The 17,600-nt window shown below is 45.2% G+C and overlaps 1 protein-coding gene across 1 annotated transcript in view; it reads left to right on the top strand.

The window, feature by feature from the left end:
* ADTRP (androgen dependent TFPI regulating protein) overlaps positions 1 to 17,600 on the top strand; it is a 185,887-nt gene that overhangs the window by 92,003 nt on the left and 76,284 nt on the right. The window lies entirely within an intron of this gene.

The following is a 17,600-nucleotide window of genomic DNA, read 5'->3' as shown; positions in this document are numbered from 1 at the left end:
GTGTAGTATATAGAGGATCTGTCAGCTCTCCTGTGTGGTGTAGTATATAGAGGATTTGTCAGCTCTCCTGTGTGGTGTAGTATATAGAGGATCTGTCAGCTCTCTTGTGTGGTGTAGTATATAGAGGATCGGTCGGCTCTCGAGTGTGGTGTAGTATATAGAGGATCGGTCGGCTCTCCTGTGTGGTGTAGTATATAGAGGATCTGTCAGCTCTCTTGTGTGGTGTAGTATATAGAGGATCGGTCGGCTCTCCTGTGTGGTGTAGTATATAGAGGATCGGTCGGCTCTCTTGTGTGGTGTAGTATATAGAGGATCTGTCAGCTCTCCTGTGTGGTGTAGTATATAGAGGATCTGTCAGCTCTCCTGTGTGGTGTAGTATATAGAGGATCTGTCACCTCTCCTGTGTGGTGTAGTATATAGAGGATCTGTCAGCTCTCCTGTGTGGTGTAGTATATAGAGTATCTGTCAGCTCTCCTGTGTAGTGTAGTATATAGAGGATCTGTCGGCTCTCCTGTGTGGTGTAGTATATAGAGGATCTGTCGGCTCTCTTGTGTGGTGTAGTATATAGAGGATGTGTCAGCTCTCCTGTGTGGTGTAGTATATAGAGGATCTGTCAGCTCTCTTGTGTGGTGTAGTATATAGAGTATCTGTCAGCTCTCCTGTGTAGTGTAGTATATAGAGGATCTGTCGGCTCTCCTGTGTGGTGTAGTATATAGAGGATCTGTCAGCTCTCCTGTGTGGTGTAGTATATAGAGTATCTGTCAGCTCTCCTGTGTAGTGTAGTATATAGAGGATCTGTCGGCTCTCCTGTGTGGTGTAGTATATAGAGGATCTGTCGGCTCTCTTGTGTGGTGTAGTATATAGAGGATGTGTCAGCTCTCCTGTGTGGTGTAGTATATAGAGGATCTGTCGGCTCTCTTGTGTGGTGTAGTATATAGAGGATGTGTCAGCTCTCCTGTGTGGTGTAGTATATAGAGGATCTGTCAGCTCTCCTGTGTGGTGTAGTATATAGAGGATCTGTCAGCTCTCTTGTGTGGTGTAGTATATAGAGGATCGGTCGGCTCTCCTGTGTGGTGTAGTATATAGAGGATCGGTCGGCTCTCTTGTGTGGTGTAGTATATAGAGGATCTGTCAGCTCTCCTGTGTGGTGTAGTATATAGAGGATCTGTCAGCTCTCCTGTGTGGTGTAGTATATAGAGGATCTGTCACCTCTCCTGTGTGGTGTAGTATATAGAGGATCTGTCAGCTCTCCTGTGTGGTGTAGTATATAGAGTATCTGTCAGCTCTCCTGTGTAGTGTAGTATATAGAGGATCTGTCGGCTCTCCTGTGTGGTGTAGTATATAGAGGATCTGTCGGCTCTCTTGTGTGGTGTAGTATATAGAGGATCTGTCAGCTCTCCTGTGTGGTGTAGTATATAGAGGATTTGTCAGCTCTCCTGTGTGGTGTAGTATATAGAGGATCTGTCAGCTCTCTTGTGTGGTGTAGTATATAGAGGATCGGTCGGCTCTCCTGTGTGGTATAGTATATAGAGGATCGGTCGGCTCTCCTGTGTGGTGTAGTATATAGAGGATCTGTCAGCTCTCTTGTGTGGTGTAGTATATAGAGGATCGGTGGGCTCTCCTGTGTGGTGTAGTATATAGAGGATCGGTCGGCTCTGCTGTGTGGTGTAGTATATAGAGGATCTATCAGCTCTCTTGTGTGGTGTAGTATATAGAGGATCTGTCAGCTCTCCTGTGTGGTGTAGTATATAGAGGATCTGTCACCTCTCCTGTGTGGTGTAGTATATAGAGGATCTGTCAGCTCTCCTGTGTGGTGTAGTATATAGAGGATCTGTCACCTCTCCTGTGTGGTGTAGTATATAGAGGATCTGTCACCTCTCCTGTGTGGTGTAGTATATAGAGGATCTCTTCAGCTCTCCTGTGTGGTGTAGTATATAGAGGATCTGTCAGCTCTCCTGTGTGGTGTAGTATTTAGAGGATCTGTCAGCTCTCCTGTGTGGTGTAGTATATAGAGGATTTGTCGGCTCTCCTGTGTGGTGTAGTATATAGAGGATCTGTCACCTCTCCTGTGTGGTGTAGTATATAGAGGATCTGTCGGCTCTCCTGTGTGGTGTAGTATATAGAGGATCTGTCAGCTCTCCTGTGTGGTGTAGTATATAGAGGATCTATCAGCTCTCTTGTGTGGTGTAGCATATAGAGGATCTATCAGCTCTCCCGTGTGGTGTAGTATATAGAGGATCTGTCGGCTCTCTTGTGTGGTGTAGTATATAGAGGATCTGTCAGCTCTCCTGTGTGGTGTAGTATATAGAGGATTTGTCGGCTCTCTTGTGTGGTGTAGTATATAGAGGATGTGTCGGCTCTGCTGTGTGGTGTAGTATATAGAGGATCTGTCACCTCTCCTGTGTGGTGTAGTATATAGAGGATCTGTCAGCTCTCCTGTGTGGTGTAGTATATAGAGGATCTGTCAGCTCTCCTGTGTGGTGTAGTATATAGAGGATCTGTCAGCTCTCTTGTGTGGTGTAGTATATAGAGGATCGGTCGGCTCTCCTGTGTGGTATAGTATATAGAGGATCGGTCGGCTCTCCTGTGTGGTGTAGTATATAGAGGATCTGTCAGCTCTCTTGTGTGGTGTAGTATATAGAGGATCGGTCGGCTCTCCTGTGTGGTGTAGTATATAGAGGATCGGTCGGCTCTCCTGTGTGGTGTAGTATATAGAGGATGTGTCGGCTCTGCTGTGTGGTGTAGTATATAGAGGATCTGTCACCTCTCCTGTGTGGTGTAGTATATAGAGGATCTGTCAGCTCTCCTGTGTGGTGTAGTATATAGAGGATCTGTCACCTCTCCTGTGTGGTGTAGTATATAGAGGATCTGTCACCTCTCCTGTGTGGTGTAGTATATAGAGGATCTGTCAGCTCTCCTGTGTGGTGTAGTATATAGAGGATCTGTCAGCTCTCCTGTGTGGTGTAGTATATAGAGGATCTGTCAGCTCTCCTGTGTGGTGTAGTATATAGAGGATCTGTCAGCTCTCCTGTGTGGTGTAGTATATAGAGGATCTGTCACCTCTCCTGTGTGGTGTAGTATATAGAGGATCTGTCACCTCTCCTGTGTGGTGTAGTATATAGAGGATCTGTCAGCTCTCCTGTGTGGTGTAGTATATAGAGGATCTGTCAGCTCTCCTGTGTGGTGTAGTATATAGAGGATCTGTCAGCTCTCTTGTGTGGTGTAGTATATAGAGGATCGGTCGGCTCTCCTGTGTGGTATAGTATATAGAGGATCGGTCGGCTCTCCTGTGTGGTGTAGTATATAGAGGATCTGTCAGCTCTCTTGTGTGGTGTAGTATATAGAGGATCGGTCGGCTCTCCTGTGTGGTGTAGTATATAGAGGATCGGTCGGCTCTCCTGTGTGGTGTAGTATATAGAGGATGTGTCGGCTCTGCTGTGTGGTGTAGTATATAGAGGATCTGTCACCTCTCCTGTGTGGTGTAGTATATAGAGGATCTGTCACCTCTCCTGTGTGGTGTAGTATATAGAGGATCTGTCAGCTCTCCTGTGTGGTGTAGTATATAGAGGATCTGTCACCTCTCCTGTGTGGTGTAGTATATAGAGGATCTGTCACCTCTCCTGTGTGGTGTAGTATATAGAGGATCTCTTCAGCTCTCCTGTGTGGTGTAGTATATAGAGGATCTGTCAGCTCTCCTGTGTGGTGTAGTATTTAGAGGATCTGTCAGCTCTCCTGTGTGGTGTAGTATATAGAGGATTTGTCGGCTCTCCTGTGTGGTGTAGTATATAGAGGATCTGTCACCTCTCCTGTGTGGTGTAGTATATAGAGGATCTGTCGGCTCTCCTGTGTGGTGTAGTATATAGAGGATCTGTCAGCTCTCCTGTGTGGTGTAGTATATAGAGGATCTATCAGCTCTCTTGTGTGGTGTAGCATATAGAGGATCTATCAGCTCTCCCGTGTGGTGTAGTATATAGAGGATCTGTCGGCTCTCTTGTGTGGTGTAGTATATAGAGGATCTGTCAGCTCTCCTGTGTGGTGTAGTATATAGAGGATTTGTCGGCTCTCTTGTGTGGTGTAGTATATAGAGGATGTGTCGGCTCTGCTGTGTGGTGTAGTATATAGAGGATCTGTCAGCTCTCCTGTGTGGTGTAGTATATAGAGGATCTGTCAGCTCTCCTGTGTGGTGTAGTATATAGAGGATCTGTCACCTCTCCTGTGTGGTGTAGTATATAGAGGATCTGTCACCTCTCCTGTGTGGTGTAGTATATAGAGGATCTGTCGGCTCTCCTGTGTGGTGTAGTATATAGAGGATCTGTCAGCTCTCCTGTGTGGTGTAGTATATAGAGGATCTGTCACCTCTCCTGTGTGGTGTAGTATATAGAGGATCTGTCACCTCTCCTGTGTGGTGTAGTATATAGAGGATCTGTCAGCTCTCCTGTGTGGTGTAGTATATAGAGGATCTGTCAGCTCTCCTGTGTGGTGTAGTATATAGAGGATCTGTCAGCTCTCTTGTGTGGTGTAGTATATAGAGGATCGGTCGGCTCTCCTGTGTGGTATAGTATATAGAGGATCGGTCGGCTCTCCTGTGTGGTGTAGTATATAGAGGATCTGTCAGCTCTCTTGTGTGGTGTAGTATATAGAGGATCGGTCGGCTCTCCTGTGTGGTGTAGTATATAGAGGATCGGTCGGCTCTCCTGTGTGGTGTAGTATATAGAGGATGTGTCGGCTCTGCTGTGTGGTGTAGTATATAGAGGATCTGTCACCTCTCCTGTGTGGTGTAGTATATAGAGGATCTGTCACCCCTCCTGTGTGGTGTAGTATATAGAGGATCTGTCAGCTCTCCTGTGTGGTGTAGTATATAGAGGATCTGTCACCTCTCCTGTGTGGTGTAGTATATAGAGGATCTGTCACCTCTCCTGTGTGGTGCAGTATATAGAGGATCTCTTCAGCTCTCCTGTGTGGTGTAGTATATAGAGGATCTGTCAGCTCTCCTGTGTGGTGTAGTATTTAGAGGATCTGTCAGCTCTCCTGTGTGGTGTAGTATATAGAGGATTTGTCGGCTCTCCTGTGTGGTGTAGTATATAGAGGATCTGTCACCTCTCCTGTGTGGTGTAGTATATAGAGGATCTGTCGGCTCTCCTGTGTGGTGTAGTATATAGAGGATCTGTCAGCTCTCCTGTGTGGTGTAGTATATAGAGGATCTATCAGCTCTCTTGTGTGGTGTAGCATATAGAGGATCTATCAGCTCTCCCGTGTGGTGTAGTATATAGAGGATCTGTCGGCTCTCTTGTGTGGTGTAGTATATAGAGGATCTGTCAGCTCTCCTGTGTGGTGTAGTATATAGAGGATTTGTCGGCTCTCTTGTGTGGTGTAGTATATAGAGGATGTGTCGGCTCTGCTGTGTGGTGTAGTATATAGAGGATCTGTCAGCTCTCCTGTGTGGTGTAGTATATAGAGGATCTGTCAGCTCTCCTGTGTGGTGTAGTATATAGAGGATCTGTCACCTCTCCTGTGTGGTGTAGTATATAGAGGATCTGTCACCTCTCCTGTGTGGTGTAGTATATAGAGGATCTGTCGGCTCTCCTGTGTGGTGTAGTATATAGAGGATCTGTCACCCCTCCTGTGTGGTGTAGTATATAGAGGATCTGTCACCTCTCCTGTGTGGTGTATTATATAGAGGATGTGTCGGCTCTGCTGTGTGGTGTAGTATATAGAGGATCTATCAGCTCTCTTGTGTGGTGTAGTATATAGAGGATCTGTCAGCTCTCCTGTGTGGTGTAGTATATAGAGGATCTGTCACCTCTCCTGTGTGGTGTAGTATATAGAGGATCTGTCAGCTCTCCTGTGTGGTGTAGTATATAGAGGATCTGTCGGCTCTCCTGTGTGGTGTAGTATATAGAGGATCTGTCGGCTCTCCTGTGTGGTGTAGTATATAGAGGATCTGTCAGCTCTATTGCGTGGTGTAGTATATATACAGGATCTGTCAGCTCTCTTGTGTGGTGTAGTATATAGAGGATCTGTCAGCTCTCTTGTGTGGTGTAGTATATAGGGGATCTGTCAGCTCTCCTGTGTGGTGTATTATATAGAGGATCTGTCAGGTCTCCTGTGTGGTGTAGTATATAGAGGATCTGTCATCTCTCCTGTATGGTGTAGTATATAGAGGATCTGTCAGCTCTCCTGTGTAGTGTAGTATATAGAGGATCTGTCAGCTCTCCTGTGTGGTGTAGTATATAGAGGATCTGTCAGCTCTCCTGTGTAGTGTAGTATATAGAGGATCTGTCAGCTCTCCTGTGTGGTGTAGTATATAGAGGATTTGTCAGCTCTCCTGTGTGGTGTAGTATGTAGAGGATCGGTCGGCTCTCCTGTGTGGTGTAGTATATAGAGGATCTGTCAGCTCTCCTGTGTGGTGTAGTATATAGAGGATCTGTCGGCTCTCCTGTGTGGTGTAGTATATAGAGGATCTGTCAGCTCTATTGCGTGGTGTAGTATATATATAGAATCTGTCAGTTCTCCTGTGTGGTGTAGTATATAGAGGATCTGTCACCTCTCCTGTGTGGTGTAGTATATAGAGGATCTGTCGGCTCTCCTGTGTGGTGTAGTATATTGAGGATCTGTCAGCTTTCCTATGTGGTGTAGTATATAGAGGATCTGTCACCTCTCCTGTGTGGTGTAGTATATAGAGGATCTGTCACCTCTCCTGTGTGGTGTAGTATATAGAGAATGTGTCGGCTCTGCTGTGTGGTGTAGTATATAGAGGATCTATCAGCTCTCTTGTGTGGTGTAGTATATAGAGGATCTGTCAGCTCTCCTGTGTGGTGTAGTATATAGAGGATCTGTCAGCTCTCCTGTGTGGTGTAGTATATAGAGGATCTGTCAGCTCTCCTGTGTGGTGTAGTATATAGAGGATCTGTCAGCTCTATTGCGTGGTGTAGTATATAGAGGATCTGTCGGCTCTCCTGTGTGGTGTAGTATATTGAGGATCTGTCAGCTCTCCTGTGTGGTGTAGTATATTGAGGATCTGTCAGCTTTCCTATGTGGTGTAGTATATAGTGTATCTGTCGGCTCTCCTGTGTGGTGTAGTATATAGAGGATCTGTTGGCTCTCTTGTGTGGTGTAGTATATAGAGGATCTGTCACCTCTCCTGTGTGGTGTAGTATATAGAGGATGTGTCGGCTCTGCTGTGTAGTGTAGTATATAGAGGATCTGTCGGCTCTCTTGTGTGGTGTAGTATATAGAGGATCTGTCAGCTCTCCTGTGTGGTGTAGTATATAGAGGATCTGTCGGCTCTCCTGTGTGGTGTAGTATATAGAGGATTTGTCAGCTCTCCTGTGTGGTGTAGTATATAGAGGATCGGTCGGCTCTCCTGTGTGGTGTAGTATATAGAGGATCTGTCGGCTCTCCTGTGTGGTGTAGTATATAGAGGATCTGTCGGCTCTCCTGTGTGGTGTAGTATATAGAGGATCTGTCAGCTCCATTGCGTGGTGTAGTATATATACAGGATCTGTCAGTTCTCCTGTGTGGTGTAGTATATAGAGGATCTGTCACCTCTCCTGTGTGGTGTAGTATATAGAGGATCTGTCAGCTCTCCTGTGTGATGTAGTATATAGAGGATCTGTCAGCTCTGCTGTGTGGTGTAGTATATAGAGGATCTGTCAGCTCTCCTGTGTAGTGTAGTATATAGAGGATCTGTCAGCTCTCCTGTGTGGTGTAGTATATAGAGGATCTGTCAGCTCTCCTGTGTGGTGTAGTATATAGAGGATCTGTCGGCTCTCCTGTGTGGTGTAGTATATAGAGGATCTGTCACCTCTCCTGTGTGGTGTAGTATATAGAGGATCTGTCACCTCTCCTGTGTGGTGTAGTATATAGAGGATCTGTCAGCTCTCCTGTGGTGTAGTATATAGAGGATTTGTCGGCTCTCCTGTGTGGTGTAGTATATAGAGGATCTGTCAGCTCTATTGCGTGGTGTAGTATATATACAGGATCTGTCAGCTCTCTTGTGTGGTGTAGTATATAGAGGATCTGTCAGCTCTCTTGTGTGGTGTAGTATATAGAGGATGTGTCGGCTCTGCTGTGTGGTGTAGTATATAGAGGATCTATTTGCTCTCTTGTGTGGTGTAGTATATAGAGGATCTGTCAGCTCTCCTGTGTGGTGTAGTATATAGAGGATCTGTCAGCTCTCCTGTGTGGTGTAGTATATAGAGGATCTGTCACCTCTCCTGTGTGGTGTAGTATATAGAGGATCTGTCAGCTCTCCTGTGTGGTGTAGTATATAGAGTATCTGTCAGCTCTCCTGTGTAGTGTAGTATATAGAGGATCTGTCGGCTCTCCTGTGTGGTGTAGTATATAGAGGATCTGTCGGCTCTCTTGTGTGGTGTAGTATATAGAGGATCTGTCAGCTCTCCTGTGTGGTGTAGTATATAGAGGATTTGTCAGCTCTCCTGTGTGGTGTAGTATATAGAGGATCTGTCAGCTCTCTTGTGTGGTGTAGTATATAGAGGATCGGTCGGCTCTCGAGTGTGGTGTAGTATATAGAGGATCGGTCGGCTCTCCTGTGTGGTGTAGTATATAGAGGATCTGTCAGCTCTCTTGTGTGGTGTAGTATATAGAGGATCGGTCGGCTCTCCTGTGTGGTGTAGTATATAGAGGATCGGTCGGCTCTCTTGTGTGGTGTAGTATATAGAGGATCTGTCAGCTCTCCTGTGTGGTGTAGTATATAGAGGATCTGTCAGCTCTCCTGTATGGTGTAGTATATAGAGGATCTGTCACCTCTCCTGTGTGGTGTAGTATATAGAGGATCTGTCAGCTCTCCTGTGTGGTGTAGTATATAGAGTATCTGTCAGCTCTCCTGTGTAGTGTAGTATATAGAGGATCTGTCGGCTCTCCTGTGTGGTGTAGTATATAGAGGATCTGTCGGCTCTCTTGTGTGGTGTAGTATATAGAGGATGTGTCAGCTCTCCTGTGTGGTGTAGTATATAGAGGATCTGTCAGCTCTCTTGTGTGGTGTAGTATATAGAGTATCTGTCAGCTCTCCTGTGTAGTGTAGTATATAGAGGATCTGTCGGCTCTCCTGTGTGGTGTAGTATATAGAGGATCTGTCAGCTCTCCTGTGTGGTGTAGTATATAGAGTATCTGTCAGCTCTCCTGTGTAGTGTAGTATATAGAGGATCTGTCGGCTCTCCTGTGTGGTGTAGTATATAGAGGATCTGTCGGCTCTCTTGTGTGGTGTAGTATATAGAGGATGTGTCAGCTCTCCTGTGTGGTGTAGTATATAGAGGATCTGTCGGCTCTCTTGTGTGGTGTAGTATATAGAGGATGTGTCAGCTCTCCTGTGTGGTGTAGTATATAGAGGATCTGTCAGCTCTCCTGTGTGGTGTAGTATATAGAGGATCTGTCAGCTCTCTTGTGTGGTGTAGTATATAGAGGATCGGTCGGCTCTCCTGTGTGGTGTAGTATATAGAGGATCGGTCGGCTCTCTTGTGTGGTGTAGTATATAGAGGATCTGTCAGCTCTCCTGTGTGGTGTAGTATATAGAGGATCTGTCAGCTCTCCTGTGTGGTGTAGTATATAGAGGATCTGTCACCTCTCCTGTGTGGTGTAGTATACAGAGGATCTGTCAGCTCTCCTGTGTGGTGTAGTATATAGAGTATCTGTCAGCTCTCCTGTGTAGTGTAGTATATAGAGGATCTGTCGGCTCTCCTGTGTGGTGTAGTATATAGAGGATCTGTCGGCTCTCTTGTGTGGTGTAGTATATAGAGGATCTGTCAGCTCTCCTGTGTGGTGTAGTATATAGAGGATTTGTCAGCTCTCCTGTGTGGTGTAGTATATAGAGGATCTGTCAGCTCTCTTGTGTGGTGTAGTATATAGAGGATCGGTCGGCTCTCCTGTGTGGTATAGTATATAGAGGATCGGTCGGCTCTCCTGTGTGGTGTAGTATATAGAGGATCTGTCAGCTCTCTTGTGTGGTGTAGTATATAGAGGATCGGTCGGCTCTCCTGTGTGGTGTAGTATATAGAGGATCGGTCGGCTCTCCTGTGTGGTGTAGTATATAGAGGATGTGTCGGCTCTGCTGTGTGGTGTAGTATATAGAGGATCTGTCACCTCTCCTGTGTGGTGTAGTATATAGAGGATCTGTCACCTCTCCTGTGTGGTGTAGTATATAGAGGATGTGTCGGCTCTGCTGTGTGGTGTAGTATATAGAGGATCTGTCACCTCTCCTGTGTGGTGTAGTATATAGAGGATCTGTCACCTCTCCTGTGTGGTGTAGTATATAGAGGATCTGTCAGCTCTCCTGTGTGGTGTAGTATATAGAGGATCTGTCACCTCTCCTGTGTGGTGTAGTATATAGAGGATCTGTCACCTCTCCTGTGTAGTGTAGTATATAGAGGATCGGTCGGCTCTCCTGTGTGGAGTAGTATATAAAGGATGTGTCAGCTCTCCTGTGTGGTGTAGTATATAGAGGATCTGTCGGCTCTCCTGTGTGGTGTAGTATATAGAGGATCTGTCAGCTCTCCTGTGTGGTGTAGTATATAGAGGATCTGTCAGCTCTCCTGTGTGGTGTAGTATATAGAGGATCTGTCAGCTCTCCTGTGTGGTGTAGTATATAGAGGATCTGTCAGCTCTCCTGTGTGGTGTAGTATATAGAGGATCTGTCAGCTCTCCTGTGTGGTGTAGTATATAGAGGATCTGTCACCTCTCCTGTGTGGTGTAGTATATAGAGGATCTGTCACCTCTCCTGTGTGGTGTAGTATATAGAGGATCTGTCAGCTCTCCTGTGTGGTGTAGTATATAGAGGATCTGTCAGCTCTCCTGTGTGGTGTAGTATATAGAGTATCTGTCAGCTCTCCTGTGTAGTGTAGTATATAGAGGATCTGTCGGCTCTGCTGTGTGGTGTAGTATATAGAGGATCTGTCAGCTCTCCTGTGTGGTGTAGTATATAGAGGATCTGTCAGCTCTCCTGTGTGGTGTAGTATATAGAGGATCTGTCACCTCTCCTGTGTGGTGTAGTATATAGAGGATCTGTCACCTCTCCTGTGTGGTGTAGTATATAGAGGATATGTCAGCTCTCCTGTGTGGTGTAGTATATAGAGGATCTGTCACCTCTCCTGTGTGGTGTAGTATATAGAGGATCTGTCAGCTCTCCTGTGTGGTGTAGTATATAGAGGATCTGTCAGCTCTCCTGTGTGGTGTAGTATATACAGGATCTGTCAGTTCTCCTGTGTGGTGTAGTATATAGAGGATCTGTCAGCTCTCCTGTGTGGTGTAGTATATAGAGGATCTGTCGGCTCTCCTGTGTGGTGTAGTATATAGAGGATCTGTCGGCTCTCTTGTGTGGTGTAGTATATAGAGGATCTGTCAGCTCTCCTGTGTGGTGTAGTATATAGAGGATTTGTCAGCTCTCCTGTGTGGTGTAGTATATAGAGGATCTGTCACCTCTCCTGTGTGGTGTAGTATATAGAGGATGTGTCGGCTCTGCTGTGTAGTGTAGTATATAGAGGATCTGTCGGCTCTCTTGTGTGGTGTAGTATATAGAGGATCTGTCAGCTCTCCTGTGTGGTGTAGTATATAGAGGATCTGTCGGCTCTCCTGTGTGGTGTAGTATATAGAGGATTTGTCAGCTCTCCTGTGTGGTGTAGTATATAGAGGATCGGTCGGCTCTCCTGTGTGGTGTAGTATATAGAGGATCTGTCGGCTCTCCTGTGTGGTGTAGTATATAGAGGATCTGTCGGCTCTCCTGTGTGGTGTAGTATATAGAGGATCTGTCAGCTCCATTGCGTGGTGTAGTATATATACAGGATCTGTCAGTTCTCCTGTGTGGTGTAGTATATAGAGGATCTGTCACCTCTCCTGTGTGGTGTAGTATATAGAGGATCTGTCAGCTCTCCTGTGTGATGTAGTATATAGAGGATCTGTCAGCTCTGCTGTGTGGTGTAGTATATAGAGGATCTGTCAGCTCTCCTGTGTAGTGTAGTATATAGAGGATCTGTCAGCTCTCCTGTGTGGTGTAGTATATAGAGGATCTGTCAGCTCTCCTGTGTGGTGTAGTATATAGAGGATCTGTCGGCTCTCCTGTGTGGTGTAGTATATAGAGGATCTGTCACCTCTCCTGTGTGGTGTAGTATATAGAGGATCTGTCACCTCTCCTGTGTGGTGTAGTATATAGAGGATCTGTCAGCTCTCCTGTGGTGTAGTATATAGAGGATTTGTCGGCTCTCCTGTGTGGTGTAGTATATAGAGGATCTGTCAGCTCTATTGCGTGGTGTAGTATATATACAGGATCTGTCAGCTCTCTTGTGTGGTGTAGTATATAGAGGATCTGTCAGCTCTCTTGTGTGGTGTAGTATATAGAGGATGTGTCGGCTCTGCTGTGTGGTGTAGTATATAGAGGATCTATTTGCTCTCTTGTGTGGTGTAGTATATAGAGGATCTGTCAGCTCTCCTGTGTGGTGTAGTATATAGAGGATCTGTCAGCTCTCCTGTGTGGTGTAGTATATAGAGGATCTGTCACCTCTCCTGTGTGGTGTAGTATATAGAGGATCTGTCAGCTCTCCTGTGTGGTGTAGTATATAGAGTATCTGTCAGCTCTCCTGTGTAGTGTAGTATATAGAGGATCTGTCGGCTCTCCTGTGTGGTGTAGTATATAGAGGATCTGTCGGCTCTCTTGTGTGGTGTAGTATATAGAGGATCTGTCAGCTCTCCTGTGTGGTGTAGTATATAGAGGATTTGTCAGCTCTCCTGTGTGGTGTAGTATATAGAGGATCTGTCAGCTCTCTTGTGTGGTGTAGTATATAGAGGATCGGTCGGCTCTCGAGTGTGGTGTTGTATATAGAGGATCGGTCGGCTCTCCTGTGTGGTGTAGTATATAGAGGATCTGTCAGCTCTCTTGTGTGGTGTAGTATATAGAGGATCGGTCGGCTCTCCTGTGTGGTGTAGTATATAGAGGATCGGTCGGCTCTCTTGTGTGGTGTAGTATATAGAGGATCTGTCAGCTCTCCTGTGTGGTGTAGTATATAGAGGATCTGTCAGCTCTCCTGTATGGTGTAGTATATAGAGGATCTGTCACCTCTCCTGTGTGGTGTAGTATATAGAGGATCTGTCAGCTCTCCTGTGTGGTGTAGTATATAGAGTATCTGTCAGCTCTCCTGTGTAGTGTAGTATATAGAGGATCTGTCGGCTCTCCTGTGTGGTGTAGTATATAGAGGATCTGTCGGCTCTCTTGTGTGGTGTAGTATATAGAGGATGTGTCAGCTCTCCTGTGTGGTGTAGTATATAGAGGATCTGTCAGCTCTCTTGTGTGGTGTAGTATATAGAGTATCTGTCAGCTCTCCTGTGTAGTGTAGTATATAGAGGATCTGTCGGCTCTCCTGTGTGGTGTAGTATATAGAGGATCTGTCAGCTCTCCTGTGTGGTGTAGTATATAGAGTATCTGTCAGCTCTCCTGTGTAGTGTAGTATATAGAGGATCTGTCGGCTCTCCTGTGTGGTGTAGTATATAGAGGATCTGTCGGCTCTCTTGTGTGGTGTAGTATATAGAGGATGTGTCAGCTCTCCTGTGTGGTGTAGTATATAGAGGATCTGTCGGCTCTCTTGTGTGGTGTAGTATATAGAGGATGTGTCAGCTCTCCTGTGTGGTGTAGTATATAGAGGATCTGTCAGCTCTCCTGTGTGGTGTAGTATATAGAGGATCTGTCAGCTCTCTTGTGTGGTGTAGTATATAGAGGATCGGTCGGCTCTCCTGTGTGGTGTAGTATATAGAGGATCGGTCGGCTCTCTTGTGTGGTGTAGTATATAGAGGATCTGTCAGCTCTCCTGTGTGGTGTAGTATATAGAGGATCTGTCAGCTCTCCTGTGTGGTGTAGTATATAGAGGATCTGTCACCTCTCCTGTGTGGTGTAGTATACAGAGGATCTGTCAGCTCTCCTGTGTGGTGTAGTATATAGAGTATCTGTCAGCTCTCCTGTGTAGTGTAGTATATAGAGGATCTGTCGGCTCTCCTGTGTGGTGTAGTATATAGAGGATCTGTCGGCTCTCTTGTGTGGTGTAGTATATAGAGGATCTGTCAGCTCTCCTGTGTGGTGTAGTATATAGAGGATTTGTCAGCTCTCCTGTGTGGTGTAGTATATAGAGGATCTGTCAGCTCTCTTGTGTGGTGTAGTATATAGAGGATCGGTCGGCTCTCCTGTGTGGTATAGTATATAGAGGATCGGTCGGCTCTCCTGTGTGGTGTAGTATATAGAGGATCTGTCAGCTCTCTTGTGTGGTGTAGTATATAGAGGATCGGTCGGCTCTCCTGTGTGGTGTAGTATATAGAGGATCGGTCGGCTCTCCTGTGTGGTGTAGTATATAGAGGATGTGTCGGCTCTGCTGTGTGGTGTAGTATATAGAGGATCTGTCACCTCTCCTGTGTGGTGTAGTATATAGAGGATCTGTCACCTCTCCTGTGTGGTGTAGTATATAGAGGATGTGTCGGCTCTGCTGTGTGGTGTAGTATATAGAGGATCTGTCACCTCTCCTGTGTGGTGTAGTATATAGAGGATCTGTCACCTCTCCTGTGTGGTGTAGTATATAGAGGATCTGTCAGCTCTCCTGTGTGGTGTAGTATATAGAGGATCTGTCACCTCTCCTGTGTGGTGTAGTATATAGAGGATCTGTCACCTCTCCTGTGTAGTGTAGTATATAGAGGATCGGTCGGCTCTCCTGTGTGGTGTAGTATATAAAGGATGTGTCAGCTCTCCTGTGTGGTGTAGTATATAGAGGATCTGTCGGCTCTCCTGTGTGGTGTAGTATATAGAGGATCTGTCAGCTCTCCTGTGTGGTGTAGTATATAGAGGATCTGTCAGCTCTCCTGTGTGGTGTAGTATATAGAGGATCTGTCAGCTCTCCTGTGTGGTGTAGTATATAGAGGATCTGTCAGCTCTCCTGTGTGGTGTAGTATATAGAGGATCTGTCAGCTCTCCTGTGTGGTGTAGTATATAGAGGATCTGTCACCTCTCCTGTGTGGTGTAGTATATAGAGGATCTGTCACCTCTCCTGTGTGGTGTAGTATATAGAGGATCTGTCAGCTCTCCTGTGTGGTGTAGTATATAGAGGATCTGTCAGCTCTCCTGTGTGGTGTAGTATATAGAGTATCTGTCAGCTCTCCTGTGTAGTGTAGTATATAGAGGATCTGTCGGCTCTGCTGTGTGGTGTAGTATATAGAGGATCTGTCAGCTCTCCTGTGTGGTGTAGTATATAGAGGATCTGTCAGCTCTCCTGTGTGGTGTAGTATATAGAGGATCTGTCACCTCTCCTGTGTGGTGTAGTATATAGAGGATCTGTCACCTCTCCTGTGTGGTGTAGTATATAGAGGATATGTCAGCTCTCCTGTGTGGTGTAGTATATAGAGGATCTGTCACCTCTCCTGTGTGGTGTAGTATATAGAGGATCTGTCAGCTCTCCTGTGTGGTGTAGTATATAGAGGATCTGTCAGCTCTCCTGTGTGGTGTAGTATATACAGGATCTGTCAGTTCTCCTGTGTGGTGTAGTATATAGAGGATCTGTCAGCTCTCCTGTGTGGTGTAGTATATAGAGGATCTGTCGGCTCTCCTGTGTGGTGTAGTATATAGAGGATCTGTCGGCTCTCTTGTGTGGTGTAGTATATAGAGGATCTGTCAGCTCTCCTGTGTGGTGTAGTATATAGAGGATTTGTCAGCTCTCCTGTGTGGTGTAGTATATAGAGGATCTGTCAGCTCTCTTGTGTGGTGTAGTATATAGAGGATCTGTCGGCTCTCCTGTGTGGTGTAGTATATAGAGGATCTGTCACCTCTCCTGTGTGGTGTAGTATATAGAGGATCTCTTCAGCTCTCCTGTGTGGTGTAGTATATAGAGGATCTGTCAGCTCTCCTGTGTGGTGTAGTATATAGAGGATCTGTCAGCTCTCCTGTGTGGTGTAGTATATAGAGGCTCTGTCAGCTCTCCTGTGTGGTGTAGTATATAGAGGATCTGTCAGCTCTCCTGTGTGGTGTAGTATATAGAGGATCTGTCAGCTCTCCTGTGTGGTGTAGTATATAGAGGATCTGTCACCTCTCCTGTGTGGTGTAGTATATAGAGGATCTGTCGGCTCTCCTGTGTGGTGTAGTATATAGAGGATCTGTCAGCTCTCCTGTGTGGTGCAATATACAGAGAATCTGTCGGCTCTCCTGTGTGGTGTAGTATATACAGTGGTATATATATATCCACTGTTTTGTTTTATATATATATATATATATATATATATATATATATATATATATTGTTATTTATTTGATCTATGTATTTTAATATAACTTAATGCAAATCTAACTTTTTGCCATGATACTCATATCTTCTCCTTTTTCTCATACATTATATACATGTACACATCACACACATATTGTACAATAAATGTTCATTACATAGACATACATTCAGAGGTGACGTGAGTATTGATTTACAATCAATCACTGTGACCAGAGCCGCCATCAGGAATTTCAGGGCCCCATATTGCCAAATCATCTGGAGCCCCCAACACCCCCTGCACATTTTAATTCCTATTCTGTAACAAAAGGCTGCATTTAGACAGCCCGATCATGAATGTTATATGACCGCTGATTGGCTACATTTAAGTCATTCAGGGGTCATTTAGTAGCCTGTTTAGACTAGCAGACCGCACTTCTATTCGCACAGAGTGATTGCTAATACAATTTTTCTGTTTCCATACAACATCATGTTATTGGTATCACGTCATATTTACACAGGATCATTTTTTGCCAAAAATCATGATTTTTAAGCAAGCTTAAAGGGAATGAGTCAGTAAGATCCACCGGCCAAACCTCATATATAGTCATGAAGTTGTGTAAAAGCAAAATCCATCGACACCTTTATATCTTGTGTCTATTTCTGCATTCGTGAGAAATCGTTTTTTAATTCATATGCAAATGAAGCATTGAGTGCTCTGGGTGTGGCAGAGCACTTGCCAAATCTCCGCCTCTTGAGGTTGCTTCCCCATGACCAGTTTCTTCAGCGTGAGTGTGTCTGACGTCAGGAGCCATTCGCACTCACTTGAGCAGATAGACATGAGCTACTGGTTGTGTACACTTTAAAAGAACAGGATACATTTATGTATGTATTTTTATTTTTTTTTTTACATTTTTTAGAGTAACTAAACTTTTATTAATTTTTTTTTTGTTATAATTTTGTCCTGCATACAAAGTTATGAACCTTTGCATATCCTTTTTCAGGGTATTGTTTTAATTCCTGTAAAAAAAATGTACACATGAGCAGCTTCCAAACCTCTGCTTTTCCCACTCTGTTTGCCTGCCTTTAAATGCATTGATATCAGAACATACTCATTTGGAGTACAGATGCTGTAAGTGAAATTGTCAGCTTAGCAGTGCACTGTGTCTCGCTAACTCTATGGATAAACCTACTGCAGGATATCATGCTGATAAGCACAACATTCAGAGAAGGAGGCAGGTGCTGAGCCTTTCATCATTTGTACTGATGTCAATGCAACCAAAGGCAGCCAAATAGACTGGGGAAAAGTAGAGGTTTGGAAGCCACGTATATTTAGTTTTATAGGAATGAAGACAAATCTCCTGCTAAAGG

The sequence above is a fragment of the Phyllobates terribilis genome, unplaced genomic scaffold (genome assembly GCF_046119375.1).
Source record: "Phyllobates terribilis strain yellow unplaced genomic scaffold, ASM4611937v1 Scaffold_4__5_contigs__length_816908805, whole genome shotgun sequence".
Lineage (NCBI taxonomy): Eukaryota > Metazoa > Chordata > Amphibia > Anura > Dendrobatidae > Phyllobates > Phyllobates terribilis.
Note: the sequence above shows the minus strand (reverse complement) of the source record. Positions and strands in the feature narration are given on the sequence as shown.